The sequence below is a fragment of the Furipterus horrens genome, unplaced genomic scaffold, assembly GCF_987537825.1.
Source record: "Furipterus horrens unplaced genomic scaffold, mFurHor1.1.pri manual_scaffold_3, whole genome shotgun sequence".
In the NCBI taxonomy this organism is placed as follows: Eukaryota; Metazoa; Chordata; class Mammalia; order Chiroptera; family Furipteridae; genus Furipterus; species Furipterus horrens.
This window is the reverse complement of record NW_028327173.1, coordinates 68,807,233-68,823,235: the sequence shown is the minus strand read 5'-3', so window position 1 is coordinate 68,823,235 and position 16,003 is coordinate 68,807,233. Positions and strand designations below refer to the sequence as shown.

The 16,003-nt window shown below is 37.9% G+C and overlaps 1 non-coding gene across 1 annotated transcript; it reads right to left on the bottom strand.

Moving 5' to 3' along the window:
* Positions 1–12,864: 12,864 nt before the first annotated feature.
* On the bottom strand, positions 12,865–12,937 carry TRNAA-CGC (transfer RNA alanine (anticodon CGC)). The gene has a single exon. It is a non-coding gene; the product is annotated as a tRNA-Ala (tRNA).
* Between the last annotated feature and the right edge of the window lie 3,066 nt (positions 12,938–16,003).

Sequence of the window (16,003 nt, the reverse complement as noted above, 5' to 3'; positions counted from 1 at the left end):
AGGTCAGAGGACTCAGAGACCAGTCAGAGGAGCTGGGGGACACAGAGAACAGCCACTAGCTGGGGTGAAGTTTCTGATGTTCACTGATAATTTTTTCTAAGAAAGAGACCAAGAATTCCCTTGGAATAAACAAAAGCCAATTTGGAACCCAAATTGGTTTCTGGCTTAGCAATTTAGTAGCTCATTTATCCTGGTCAAAGTTACTGAATGTCTTTATAACTTTCATTTCCTCATCTATCAAGTGGGTGTAAAAATTATTATTCACATTATATGAGTGTTGTGAAAATTAAATAAGACAGTATATGTAAAGCACTTAATCCAATGCCTCACATAGAACTATATATTCAGTAAATGTCAGTTATCATTGTTATCACTATCATCTCCAGCATCTCCATCATGATCAGCTGCAGAAGCAGCATTTTTCTTCTTCACAACTAATCTGACCTATTTTGAATAGTCAGTTGATTTTACAATCCCACTGACCCTTTTCTCTTAAGCAGCAGTTGGCAAAAGTAGGATTACAACTGTGAGAATGCAAAAGGGTTCATTCTTGTATTATTATTTATTAATCATTGTATTATTTATTTGTATTACAATTGTAAATTTACCTTTACTCACCCCTGTATAATTCTCTACCTTAATCTCATTTAGTTTCAAACACTCACAGACATAGACATAGACATTGTTCCTTTTCTTTTTAACAGATCAGGAAACAGGCTCAGAGAGATTAAATAATCTCTTCAAGATCACATAACCAATCAGTGATGGAAGCAGAATTCAAACCTAAGTTTGGTTATATTTTCAATTTGTCTATCTCTGGTAGGAAAATATAGAGTGAAGTGCTGAGATGGAAGACTTAGGAGGGGAACAGGTTATATGTACTGGCAGAGACACAGGAGGATGGCCACTCCTTACCACACTGTTCTATAGATGTTACCCACATACAATTAATCTTTCTTTTTTTTCTCTGCAGAGTCAATCAAAGTATGTGAACTTACCGTCTGGAGAGAGTGTGGACTCAGTCTTCAGAAACAAAAAAGATGCTTTTTGTCTCTTCAACAGAAAACACTCTGATAAGACCCAGAAAAGAAAGGCAAGTCTAAGATAACAGCCTCCATATCACTAAGGTCTGTACTTATACGGAGATAGGACCAGACCAAGTAAGGAGACACAGGCAATAAGGAGTCCCTGGGTCACTTTTTATTTAAAACTAAACTCATTTTAGTTTATACTGTGGTATTTCTACTCCCCCATAATGGATATAAATTTGCCTAATATATACACACATGATCTGTAGCCTAGAATGAGGGGTATGGTCCACTCAGTGTTGCTTGATCAAGCAGGCCACCATATTTGGCACAAGGTGACAGATTTTAGCCTTTTATTCTTATTTCAAGAGTCAACAAAGATTGAATTTAATAACATTAGGGTTGCTCAAGCATCAGCTAAATGAAGACTGGTTTGGGGCATCTATTATAAAAGAGACTCAAATATGAGATGGGACTTCTGGTCAAAATGAAGGTGTAGAGAAACATACTTCACCTCCTTGTGCAACGACAAAGAGAATTACAACTAAATCTCAAAACAAATAACACCCAGAACTTTCAGAAAATCAAACTGTATGGATTTAAAGAAGCCACATTCATCCAGATGGGTAGGAGGGGTAGAGATGTGGAGATAGGCAGAGAAGTGCCGTGTGGCATGGGGAGGCAGTGGCGACAGTGGAATAGGCACAGGCAGTCCCACAGTCACGTGTGGTGGATAAATATCAGGAGGGACACCTTGGGGGTGAGCAATCCTAGCACCAGCCCAGACCACACAGCCTAGGGTTCCAGTGCCAGGAAGATAAATCTCCATAAATTCTGGCTGTAAAAACTAGTGAGGGTTGGAGAGGCAGAAGAAACTGCTGGATTTTCAAGAAACTCCACTTAAAGGGTCTGCACAGTCTTAAAGCCCAACCACTCTGGGACTCAAAAACAAGGCATCAGCTAGAAGGGTATCAGTCACATACAGGGAGTGAGTGAAGTGACTGGAAATGAGGCAAGTACCGGGCAATCCTCCAGAAGCAAGGCAGCAGCATTGTCACCTCTCAGAGCCCTCCCCTGACACAGAGCCACAAAGTGATGAAGCACATTGTCCTACCCTAGTGATTACCTAAGGCTCCACTCCACTTAATTTACAGGTGCTTTTTCAACAATAGGCCAGAGTTCAAAACACTCATGATCAGGATGCTCAAAGAACTCATAGAGTATGGCAACAGCATAAAAGGATAAATGAAGTTTACACCAAATAAAATAAAGAAAAATCTACAGAGAACCAACAGTGAAGGGAAGGAAACTGGGGTTCAGATCAATTATTTGGAACATAAGGAAGAAATAAACATTTACCAGAACAGAAAGAAGAAACAAGAATGCAAAAAAAAAAAAAAAAAGAGAAAAGTGTAAGAAGACTCTGGGACACCTCAAAACGTCCCAATATCCAAATCATAGGGGTGCCAGATGGAGAAGAGGAAGAGCAAGAAATTGAAAACTTATTTGAAAAAGTAATGAAAGAAAACTTCCTTAATTTGGTGAAGGAAATAGATATACAAGTCCAGGAAGCACAGAGAGTACCAAACAAGTTGGACCCAAAGAGGACCACACCAAGACAAACCATAAGTAAAATGCCAAAGGTTAAAGATAAAGAGAGAATCTTAAAAGCAGCAAGAGAAAAGCAGAGAGTTACCTACAATGGAGTTCCCATAAAACTATCAGCTATTTCTCAAAAGAAATTTGCAGGCAAGAAGGGGCCGGCAAGAAGTATTCAATGTGATGAAAAGCAAGGACTTACAACCAAGATTACTCTATCCAGCAAAGCTATTATTTGGAATGGAAGGGCAGATGAAGTGCTTCCCAGACAAGGTAAAGCTAAAGGAGTTCATCATCACCAAGCCATTATTACATGAAATGTTAAAGGGACTTATTTAAGAAAGAGAAGATAAAAACTATAAACATTAAAGAGGCAACAAATTTACAACTATCAAAAACTGTATCTGAAAAAACACTATGCAAACACCCAGAACAGGAACAGAATCAAAGGTATGGAGATCATTTGGAGGGTTATCAACCAGGAGCAGGAAGGGAAAGAATGGGGGAAAAGGTAAAGGGATTAAAAAGCATAATTGGTAGGTACAAAATGTTAAGAATAGTATAGGAAATGGAGAAATCGAAGAACTTATATGCAGGACCATGGACATGAACTAAGGGGTGGGGGTGTGCTGGAGGGAAAGATAAACTGGGTGGAGGGGGGCAAAGGGGGAAAAATTGGGACAACTGAAAGAGCATAATAAAATATATACTTAAAAATATCAGATTGATGTTTGAACTAGGTACCATTAAGGTCCCTCTCTTCCTTCCAGTAATGTCATAGGGCCAAGAATCTTCTTATCAGAACATATGTTGTATCTCTTTATAATTTCTCAAGGACCTTAGTAAATAGATAAAAGATTCCAAATTGTAGATATAGGTTTCTTTGTTATTTTGAGTAACAAGCTTCTCTGGAACTGAATACTTTCATTTCCCCATTTGGTTCTTTGTCAAAGAAAATTGCTTTCCAACAGGCAACGTGTGACCCAGTTTCTCTAGACCCTGCAGACATCTTAGTTATCTCCTCCTTTGGGCTTGCGTTCAGCTACGCCTGCTCTTTTGAATGCTCCAACGTCTTCTGTCTGTCAATCCATTCATTACCTCCTTCCAAATCTGGCCTCATGCTAGCTTCCTCTAAGAGAACCTCCTGATCTCTCATATTCTTTACGCTCCTTGAGGACTCTCTTCAGTACACCCACACTTGCTTACATCTCTCACACGAATCATTTGTTCTCCAGTTTCATGTTTCTGTGACTCTCCAACTGAACTCTCAACTCCTAAAGAGCAGTGAACCTCTGCCAATGGAGATAAAAAGGAGACAAACTCTGGATTTTTCTAATGATCACAAACATTGGGCACAAAGCAACCACTGGGGGCCTAAGACTCATCAAACAGCAGTGAAATTCCACTAGGATTAAGGTTAGATGGGGCAATCCAAGTTTCAGAAGATCAGAGACTTTTATATTTTGTTCTGAGTAGTTCAACGGTCCTTCCAAATCATCAGGCCTTCAGACATAAAAGTTTCATCTAGCCACTAGCTCTAGCTGAACATATCACAGGTTACTTAAAGTGCAATTTATTTTTAATAAAAAATTGATTCTGGAATGAAACATGAAGTAGCCTTTTTTTTTTTTTTTTTGGTAGTAGACTAACATTTTAAAGAACAGCATTCTTGCCCTAGAGAGGGGCATAAAAGTTTAAAAGGTTATTTTCCACATTACACATAACCCGCACGCTCACCTTTCCTATCTCTTTGCTGGATCTGCACTCAGGGTGCCTGTGGCGCTAACTCGCTGAAAATATCAGCTCCAGTAATGCATGATTTACTTCTCTTTACTTGGCAAAGGACAGACCCCATTTTTCAAAGTAAATTCAAGCTTTTGTAATTCATTACATACTCTGTGAGTTGTGATAGCATGGAGCTTTCTCTTCAAAACTCAAATGAACAAAGCAACTATATTGGTGAAGAGAGGTCTTGGCCCATCCAGAGGAGTTGGTTTCTCCCTGATAGGAGTTTCTATGGCACTTTTAGCTTATTGCTCTCCTTAAACTTACCATGGCTAATCATAATTATTTGTTTTCATGTCTGTCTTATCTAATCTAACTGCCAACTCCAAGAAAACATAAATTCTGTCCTGTCCATCTCTTTGTAATCTCTCAGTGTGGGTGCTATGGTGTGCCATCCAGTTTCCTCTCAGGACAAGGATTCCATTTCCCCAGTTGCTAGGACTGCCACCTGCTGTAAGCTCATAGCTGAGTCTCTTTCCTGGAATTTCACACAGCTGACTAGCATTTACCCTCATCCAATAACTGGTCAATATGAACATTGCCTTATTGCTTCAATTCAGGGTAACTCGGAAGACTCCCTGTCCCTCTGATCTCTGTGCTATAAGCCAAGCCCCCACATGCAGTTGCATCATAGCTCACCTTCTCTTCTGCCCAGGTATGCTTCCCACACTCCCTCACAAATGTTCCTGAGAGCTGTCCTCAACAAACAGCCTGCACCCAAGTCTTCATCTCAGAGTCTGTTTCCTTAGGAAACTAATTAAGATCCCTCAGATCCTAGTACAATATCTAATGCATAGTAGGTATTCCACTAATATTTGGTAGAATGAGTGAATAATGCATGCAGGAAATTAACAAATAATAACAACTATACATTTCAACATTATACTTTCACTACTCTACCTGGCCCATTCTCCCTACGGTTGTGACCCCTGGCAGTCAGGGTACCCAAATATTAACTGAACTTTAAAACAGGAAAAATTATAATATGATTTGATGTGGTTCTAAATAAGGAAAATATTTAAGAAAATTATATTGTAAAGGGGGAAAGAAGTAAAGGAACATAGAGAGATAAACTTTTAATACTTTACTTGAACTAGTAAAAGGATGCAACCATTGTTGCAGGAAGACAGATCTCTGGGTAGGGGCATTCTCATGCCCCTCCACCCAGGTGTGGTCCCATGACCCAGGAGATGATGAGCAAATTTTGTCTCCGCCTTCAGCTCTAGGCTGTCGAGGCCACTGAGTCATGGAATCTTGGGATCAGCAAGTTCAGTTGTGTACTCCATCTGCCACCTTGTTAATAAAGTCTTAAAATGGAGATGGCATTGAGGATTAGTGTGTCTGCCTTGCTTCCTCGACAGGTGCTAGCTAAACCAAGAGTTACCCTGACTGTATTTTACATATTAATGACACTTTGTAAGAATTCTTTCACTTGTAAAATTCTCCTGTTGTTGGCTGGAATGTCACACCCCCTGTTCTAGTAACTTTTGAAATCCTAATAAAAAGAGGATGAGGCTTCCCGCTCTCCGCTGATGGTCAGAGGGAGCCACAGTCCTCCGTTCGTTACTGGCCAATAATCTTGCCTGCCAGATTTATTTCAGCATCCGAGATCATAATCAACACTACAAACCATTATATTATGGTGAGTTATGCATACAAAATGTAATACCTAGAGAAATTACCAAAAAAGCTGTAAAAAGTGATGCACTCAAAAACACTAGAGGTGACTCAAAATGAAATTCTAAAATAATGTTCAAGAAACTCACCAAAAGAAAAAAAAAAAAAAAGAAACTCACCAAAAGGCAGGAAAAAGAAAACAGGAAAACAAAAAACAGAGAACAAAAAAAAAAAAAATTGAAGCCCTAATTATCAATAATTATGTTAGATGTAAATGATCTAAACATGCCAATTAAGGACAAAGAATGAATGAATCCTTTCTTTGAATTTAAAAATATGACCTAACTATATGCTATCAACAGGAAATACGCATCAAATATAATAGTATAGACAAGTTTAAAGTCAAATGATAGAAAAGATATATTATGCAAATGTTAATTTTAAAAAGCAGTAGTAATATCAAAAAAAGTAGAATTTGGAGCAATAAAATTATCAGAAACAGAGAGCGAGATTACATAATGAAAAAAGGGTCAACCCACCAAGACATAGATATCCTAAATGTTTATGTACGGAGCTGTAAAATAAATAAAGAAAAAACTAATAGAACCAAAAGAATATGTAAAGAAATCTGAACTTATAGTTGTAGACTTCAAAACTCTTCTCCCAAAAATTGGTGTAACAACTAGAGAGAAAATCAATAAGGATATAGAAGAAATTGATATCATTATGTGCCAGTAAGATTTAATTTACATTTTAGAACACACTACCTAACAATAGCAGAATAAATATTCATTTCAAGTGCCCATGAAATATTACCAAGATATAAATATACTAGACTTTAAAAAGAAAACTTTAACAAGTTTAAACAGAATAGAAATTATAGACTTTGTTCTCCAACACAATGAAATAAACTGTAAATTAATAACAGATAGTAGGAAAATTTCCAAAAACTTTATAATAAAACAACTGCTTTCAAATGATCCCTGCTCTCACGGGAAATAACAATACATTGAACTGAATTATACGAAAATACAACATATTAATATTTATGGGACACAGCTAAAGTAGTAGTGAGAGGGGAATTTATAGCATTAAAATGAAAAGAGACATCTCAGATCAGTAACCCAAGCTCTCACCTTAAGTAAATAGAAGAACAAAATACATTCAAAGTAGAGGAAATGAAATAATATAGATAAGAAAGAAATCAGTGCAACTGAAAATAAAAAAATGATAAAGAGCTGGTTCTTTAAAAACATCAATGTTTTGACAAACTTCTAGGAAGAAGAGATCAAAGACACAAATTACCAATATCAAGAATGCAACAGGAAATATCACTACAGACCCTGCATACTTCAAAAGGATACTAAGGCAATACAATAAACAATTTTGTAGACATAAACTTGACATCTTAGATAAAATGGGCCAATTTCTTCTAAAACAAAAACAAGTACACCTCATCCAATATGAAATAGATCTTTGAATAGTCTTGTTGCTATTAATAAAATTGAAATCATTATTTTAAAATTCCTCAAAAGGAATCTTCAAGTCCTGATTGTCTCACTGGTTATTCTATCAAATATTTCACAGAAGGTTAATACCAAGTCTATGTAATATTTTCCATAAAATAAAAGATGAGGAAACACTTTCAAAATCATCTTACAAAGTTAGCATTACCCTCAAACTAAAAACAAATATAGTATAAAATAAGAAAACTACACATCAATATTTCTCATGATTATAGACTAAAATTTTTTAGCAAAATATTAGCACATAATGTTCAGATATTTATAAAGAATTATAAGCCATGACCAATGGAGCTTATTTCAGGAATGCAAGGCCAGTACCATATTTAAAAATCAATCAATGTAATTTACTATATTAATGATTTTTAAAAAGTCACACGATAATATCAATTGATGCAGAAAAAGCATTTGAACAAAATTCTACACCCTTTAACAGTAAAAATTCTGAAGAAAATAAAAAACACAGAGAACTTTCTGAACTTGAACAAGTATCTACAAAAACCCTACAAACTATTACACATAATGATGAAAGACTGCATTCTTTCCCCCTAAGATCAGGAACAGTTTTGGCTCAACATAGTGCTACAAGTTCTTGCCAGTGCAACAAGGCAAGAAAGGGAAATAAAAGGCATGTATATTAGAAAGAAAGAAAAAAAACTGTCCCTTTTTGCAGTTGATTTGATTGTCTTTATAGAAAATCCCAAGGAATCTACAAAAATAACCTACTAGAACTAATGAGTTGATCAATTTCAGGATACAAAATGAGCATACAAAAATCAGCTGTGCTTCTATGTATTAGCAATGAACATGTGGAAAACAAAATTAAATCTCTTACAAAATTAAAGCTATAATATCATTCACAATCACCCAAAAACAAATGCTTAGGTATAAATCAAACAGGATTTGTATGCTGAAAACTATAAAATACTGATGATGAAATGGGGTGTTATTGTTTAATAAGAGAAGTTTGAGCTTTCTAAGATGAGTTTTGGAGAGGGTGGTGATGGCTGTACAATAATATAAATATACTTAACACTACCGAACTGTACACTTAAAATGGTTAAGCTGGTAAATTTTATGTTATGTATATTTTCCCATGATAAAAATATTGGAAAAAATGAGGGAAGTAACAGACTTTATTAGTGTTTATTCAGAGCTACCCAGACATGGAAAGAAAAATGTACTTGCGTGCACTTGATTAAAACTGAGATAACTTTACAGGCTTTTCCAGAACCTTGGTGAACTGCCCCTCCATACCATCCCAATTGCTCTCAACCTTTGTTCACCACCCAGCTTTTTGTTCACTACCTGTCCCTTTTTATTATTTTAGTAAAAATTGTATGTATTTAAGCTGCTCAACATGATAATTTGATATATACATATATAGTAAAATGATTACTATAGTCAAGATAATTAACATGTTCTCCTTCATATAGTTATCATATTTTGTACATGATGAGATCGCCTGAAATCTATTCTCATAGCAAACTTCTGGTATTCAATACAGTATTATTAACTATTGTTATCATGTTGTACATTATATCTCTAGACTGTTTCATCCTATTCATAACTGCAACTTTGTACCCTTTGACTAATACCCTCCCTATCCCCTCCACCTCTCCGCCCCTGGTAACCACAGTTGTACTCTTCTTCTATTAATTGAACTTCTTTAGATTCCACAAATAAGCAGGGCAGCGTTTTCTTTCTGTGTCTGGACTACTTCACTTAGCATAACATCTTCCAGATTCTTCCATGTTGTCACAAAGGGCAGGATCACCTTGTTTTCTAAGATTGAATAATATTCCATTGTGTGTATACCACACTTTCTTTGTCTATTCGTTTGTCAAAACACTTAAGTTGTTTCCATATCTTGGCTAATGTGAATAATGCTGAGATGAACATTTTGTTACTATCCATCCTAACAAGTGTGAAGTGCTATCTTGTGTATTCATTTGCATTTCCCTGATGATTAGTGATGTTGAACACTTTTTCATATACCTGTGAGCTATTTGTTTAACTTCTTTGGAAAAATGTCTATTCAGGTCCTTCGCCTATTTTTCAAGCAGATTGTCTTTTTTGCTGCTAAGTTTTATGAGTTTCTTTATACATTGGATATTAACCCCTTATCAGTTATATAGTTTGCAAATATTTTTTCTCAATCCATAGGTTGCCTTTCCATTTTGTCGATGATTTCTTCTGCCGTGCAGAAGTTTTTTAGTTGCAATAGTCCCACTTGTTGATTTTCACCACTCATTTTTTAATTTTATTGCAGTTGGCCCACAGGTGGACTTTACGCAGGGAGGGGAATGTGTCTGCAGAACTGAGAGGTCCAGGCCCGTGGCACTTATGAGTCTCGCCGTAAATGAACATACTGGCACATTAGTTAGGTACCAGTCTCTTGGATGTAGAGCTGGAATCCCCACTGTGCCCACCCCTTTGAGTGCCCTGAGAGACAAGGTCTGGATCTGCCGGCTGAGGGCCAGGGCTTGGACCACAGAGCCTTAAACCCTGTGCTGTTGTGCTCACAGTCCTCCCGTGCAACCGTTAGTCACCCTTGCTTCCCACCTTTCTGTCCTGGCTTTTTGGCTTTAACCACGACAAAAGTGTAGAACATTGGCTCTCTGGGAGCACTTCAGCCTACATCTTTTATCTTAAAAACAGAGAAATCTGCTTTTGAGACAGTAACTCATGGCTTACCTATTCATGATTTGTAAATTCTTTGCCATAGTTATAATTCTTTTCTATTCTGGTTGCCTGGCAGCTTATATTACGTCTAACATAGACACATGCATATATAAAAATATAATATATTTCCTTATTTCTGTATCATTTCCTGTTTTTACCTTCAACCTGATACATAGAAACTCACAATCTGATTCTGCACAGCACTTGCCAATTAAGGCTCTACCATATAATTCTTATCTTTCCAGGTTTATATATGTTACATTAAGTTCAAACCTGCTAACTCTCCTCCTTGATATATAAGTGGCTCACACAGATACCAGTGAAAGAGATGGGTTTCCTAATGGCACAGTCATGTAAACTTACCCTGCCCAGTCACATGTGCTAAGCCGGCACTCCGATGCCTGGGGACTCACTCACAGACTGAGGCCCTCTGAGGCTTTAGATTTTTCTTACCCAGGAAATAGGATCAACACCATTGCCATCATGAATTATTCAACACCTGCCTGGGCTACTCCTTGGTGAACAATGAAATAATGGAAACTGACAAAATTGATTTGCGGTGAATTTTTAGTGAAGCCAAGTTCATGGCAAGTGAGCAGGGGCAGACAGAGCTCAGAAGAACTTGACCACAAGAACGATTGGCCCATAATTCGCCTGGGAACTTCACCACCTGGCCAACAGCACAGCCAGAGCAGAGGCCCCCACACAAGGCTCCTTCTCCCAGGGTTTGAGGGGAGATTAACACTATCTCCCACTAAATAATATAGCCACTTGGGCCCACCAAGCCAGTTCCTGAGCCAGAAAACTGGGGGAGACTCTTAAATCATTTCATGAAGCATTTGAATTGCTAGATAATTAGAAACTCGATAACCAAATCTCTGAACATAATTTTAGCTGCTTAGCAAAGTGTTAAGAAAAAAATGCTTCAATTCAGTATATTTTGAATTTTGCAGTAGGGCTTCACTAATTAAAAGGGAAAAAGTGTTAGTGCCATGTCTAATCCTTTCATTAATCTTCCTCAGTGTATATTCTGCTGCTTGTTATTGTATAATCATTAAATGTAAAATATTAAACTGGACATTTGACTTTATTGATCACTATATGGACTAAGGATACAGCAAGTATATATCTGCCAAGACAGATTCATTGATTGGGCTGTCATTGGGAAAGCTGAAATAGACACACAGTTGATTCAATTACTTTAATTTATACTGTTTTCATCAGTTATTTTGTCTCATTTTCTTTCTCATCAAGAATTGTGTATTTAAGTTAGGCTCTATTTAAAAACTCAAAAGTCAAGCTTTTTATCCTAAAACCATATTGGTGGCTTTCTCTATAGGTCAGAACCATTGCAGTCTATGTGCACTGAATTAATTTTATAGACTTGGGCATTTTACCTATTCTGATACTAGGCAATTTTGGACTAGTAATTTATTTCTCTACACCTCAATTTCTGTATCTGTACTTGAAAAATAATATTAGGTCCTTCAGACTTTTTTCTTCCATACTCTGCTTGTTCCTTTAGCATTTACAACTTGGTTCAGTTTCCTAATAAGGAGTGGAGTCTTCCCAATGTTCTGGGCACTGTGTACGATGCTATGGGTACCAAGACAGGTAAGACAGAGTCCCTGCCCTCAGGGGAGCTTACTGTCTAGTGAAGGACCCAGATAAAAGATGTGAAAGTCTGAGGAGGTAGAGGCAGAGTGTGGCCAATAAGCAGATTCCTGGTTCATTCTGATGTGGGGGTAAGATGTTTTTAAGTCCTGTGCAAGCAACAAGGTCAAAGTTGCCTATCATATGCTGGGCATGCAGAATGAGATAGAAGAAGGGATGGTTTTTAAATTCCATCCTGAAAAATGCAAGAAAACTGTTCTTATAGTTGTTTGTTGTTGTTGTTTTGTTTTGTTTTGTTTTCAGAATTTAACAGCTGACTTCATGGATGATCACTAACACAGAGCAGTTTTATGGAATTCCTTTCTTGGAACTGATTTGTAGAGAAGTCCTAGTGTGGTATTTGGCCTTACCCCATCTTGACCAGGTCATGGATACATAGATGTGTGATATATCTTCCTACATGTAGTTTTTTTGCAATTAAAATTATATTCCATGTTTGCAAGACCACAACTTGAATTTTTTAAGCTTTCTTCAAACCTGTTCATATTTCTCCATTCAGTAGGCACTCTATGAATAATAATAGAAACCTCTTGTGATGTAGTTAGAGGATAGTGGCCCACTTGAACAAACAGTTTCCATGAAGCTGAGTTTTCAATTTTAATTAGAACAGTTTAGGCACTTGGTAGATATGCATTAAACCTCTTTCAGTTTACCTGGAACAAGGAAGCTCAAATCACTTCAATAATGGTGGCTTGATGGGCTGAAGGCATGAATAAATGAAGCTGAAATCAATTTCACTTCAGCATCTTTCCAATGCTGACATGGGGCACAGCATGGTGTCATGAAAATAGCATTGTACACAGGTTAGCAAACTAGGGTTGGTCCCAGTGGCCCTAGGAAATGACTTTTTAAATTAAGTGGTAGGGCCATATACTCAGGAAAGTCACTCTCACTCTGAAGTTCTACTACTCTGTTTTCCCTTAAATTAGGTAAACCAGGTAACCGCGGCTGTTTGGAGATGCCGGGGATTGAACCCGGGACCTCACACATGCGAAGCGCGCGCTCTACCACTGAGCTACATCCTCCAGCCTGGTTTGGCTCAGTGGATTGAGCATCGGCCTGCGAGCTAAGTGTCGCTGGTTCGATCTTCCAGTCAGGGCACATCAGAGAAGGAAAACTCTGACTCCAAAAAACCTCCGCTGCCTTGCGGCATACCTCTTCAGGGGAAAGGCTAAGGGAGTAAACCCCAACAGAAAATCTGGAGCCGGAGTCCCTGAGGCGGTTTGATGTTGTAGTCAACACCGGCAACTCCTGCGGCGCACCTGAAGCCAAGCTGTATTGACTCCGTCTTTCCCTTGGACCCTTCAGCTGCGAAGAGGGGGGGGGTCTGCTGCATGGGCAACAGCAGACCCTCCATATTACCCTGCCCAGGCTCTGTAGCTTCAGCTTCACTGGAGAGGACACTCCAGCGTCATCGCAAGATGTCGATTCGACACGGGAGGAGACAGATACCGTGTCACTCCCGAGTCGGACTGCACAGCCATTCTCGGCGGTGCAGATAGACTCTTAAGAAGCTACACCATCGTCTCCGGACGGCTGCCGACGACGAGGTAAACCAGTAGTTAGCATTCACATGAGCAATTAAAAGATAAGGTAATAGAGGCAAATTGTATTATCCAAGATTACAATTCCAGGAAGTCAGACTACTCAAGAGCCTAAATCTCTTTCTTCACTCTTATCCAGCCCAACTCCTTTGTGACTTCTCATTTCATGCATTTAGATAAAGGAAATAAAAGGATTTGCTATTGACTTGTCATAACTTAGGCTTTGGAAAGTACTTGTGAGTGAAGAGCTTTTACTTTCTGAATTTCCAAGTAAATCTATAGTATGTTTTTCTGTACCATTGTAGAATTGGAGACAGTCTTTGGGACTAAAATTCCACATCACTTTAGGGCAGAGGGTCTCAATCTTTTTTATTATTATGATGATGTTGATGATTGAAATTGAACTCTTTCCTAAAAATGATGGAGTCACAAATACAAAATTTTGCCTAAAATTTAAGGGTAGTAGGAAGGAGAATAGAGGCTATTCCCAGTTTAAGAACTAGAAAGGGTTCTGTCCTGTCTAGGCTTATTGCAGGGCCAGGTTTTGCTCTGATGTGAATATTTTTGTGCTTTAACCTCTCAGCTCTGCCACCTGCTAGCTGTGACCATAAATACGTAGCTTAACTTTTCTGAGACCTTTTAGAAAAGGGATAATAACATGTACTTGCAGTTGGTGGAAGCATTAACATTAAGAGCTAATGTAAGTAAAGCACCTAGCACTGTGCCCGTTGTGTGTTAACAGGTACTTACTGTTCTCTTCCCCTTTCTGATATGTTTTTGTTAATCCTACATAACTCTATGCTTTCCTTTTGGAGGGTGAAGTCCTAATTCCTTTTTGATTGTTCACACTCTTCTTCACTACCACCACAACGTTCTATTCTAACTTAGTATTTGTATTTGTCGACCTAACATAATACATTTGAATTTCCTCCTTTTTGTTAAAAAAAAGTTTCTACCATTTAGAAACAGCACCATTGTGCTCCTTTTGCCAAAATGGGGTTCATTTTTAATTCTCCAGATTTGCTACTTCTAAGGTAAAGCCTTAGTCACATTAGCATAACCTGGAATTTCCCATTTTAAATCTTTCCCGGGGCTGAAAATTAATCTTTCCTTAGGCAGTACCTAAAGGATATATGTATTGAGTGATCTAAAGATCAATTAAATAGTGACTGAGCTTCAGTAAAGAAACCATTTCTCTACACAAAAAGAGGCAATGGTAATGCAGGTAGAATCCAGGATCATTGTTTGAGTTGAGTTTGCCTCAGCATCTTAAGGAACACTGAGGTAACTAGGGAAGCTATGGGGACCCAAACTGAATGAGTGACCTTGGGCCTGCAGAGTACAGGAGATACAGTGGAGAACCAACATTTATTGAGAAACAATTATGTGCTTGGTGGAAGTCAGAGGTCGCAATATGGAAATCTCTAGCCTACATATGGCCCACAAATGTGGAATTTTCTCTGTGTTTTAATGAATTATAAATTTATGCTTAAAAGCAGAAACATTTCAGATACATCTCTCACATGTACATATAAACACACACACACACACACACACACACACACACACACACAGGTTCTTGTAGCCTCTCTTGAGAAATCAGAATATTTGGCAACACTAGACTCAAATTCTTAAGTGGTAACAAAAAGGTAGAGAAAAGTGAGAGACACTATAATTAGAGGCGTACAGTTCTCAATTAACCACAATTAACTTACAACCCTTAAGTTATGTGTATGTCCATATTGCATCTGGACCTCTTGCTGCTCATTATGTTACCTTTAGTAAACCCTTAAATTTTTTACTTTCTTTCTAGCTAAATACACACACACACACACACAACACATATGTATAGTATCTGAGTTTAATTTCTTTGATGCAGATGCTGTTGGCTTTGTTACAAATTATGTAAAAGAGACAGTAAAGAATGCCATCTGATCTTGCCTACCTAATGTCCTAAAAGTTCTAAAGGACTGATTCTTAAACATTGACAATTTTGCTCTCTGGAGGGCATGTGTCAATATTTGGAGACATTTTCTGCTATTACACATAGGCTACATCTAGTGGATGGAGGCAAAGGTGTTTCTAAGCATCCTATAGAGTATAGAAAAGCCCACCACAACAAAGAGTTATTTGGTCCAAAATATAAAACATCAGTAATGTCGAGGTTAAGAAATCCTTCCCTAGAGGACTTTGGCCAAGTTTATAAAGCATCTTTCTCTAGAGGACATTGTCACTGCCTTGGCAACAAGGGACTCCTGACACCAGGCAGAGCTATTGTCACCAACCATCTGTGGCACCAGTGGAGAAACTTTGAGCTGTCAAGTTCTCTTCATCCAAGCCCCTCTCTTGCCCCAGGGAATTCAATTACCATTTTATAGGTGGAAGACAACAAGAACTGAAAGAGTGTATTACCAACAGGTCTTCACTATAAAAATTCTCAAAAACTGTACTTTTGGAAGACGGAAATTATTTCAGAAGGAATGTCTAGAACATTAAAAGCCCTGGCTGCTGTGGTTCAGTGGATTGAGCGTTGGCCTGCGAGCCAAGT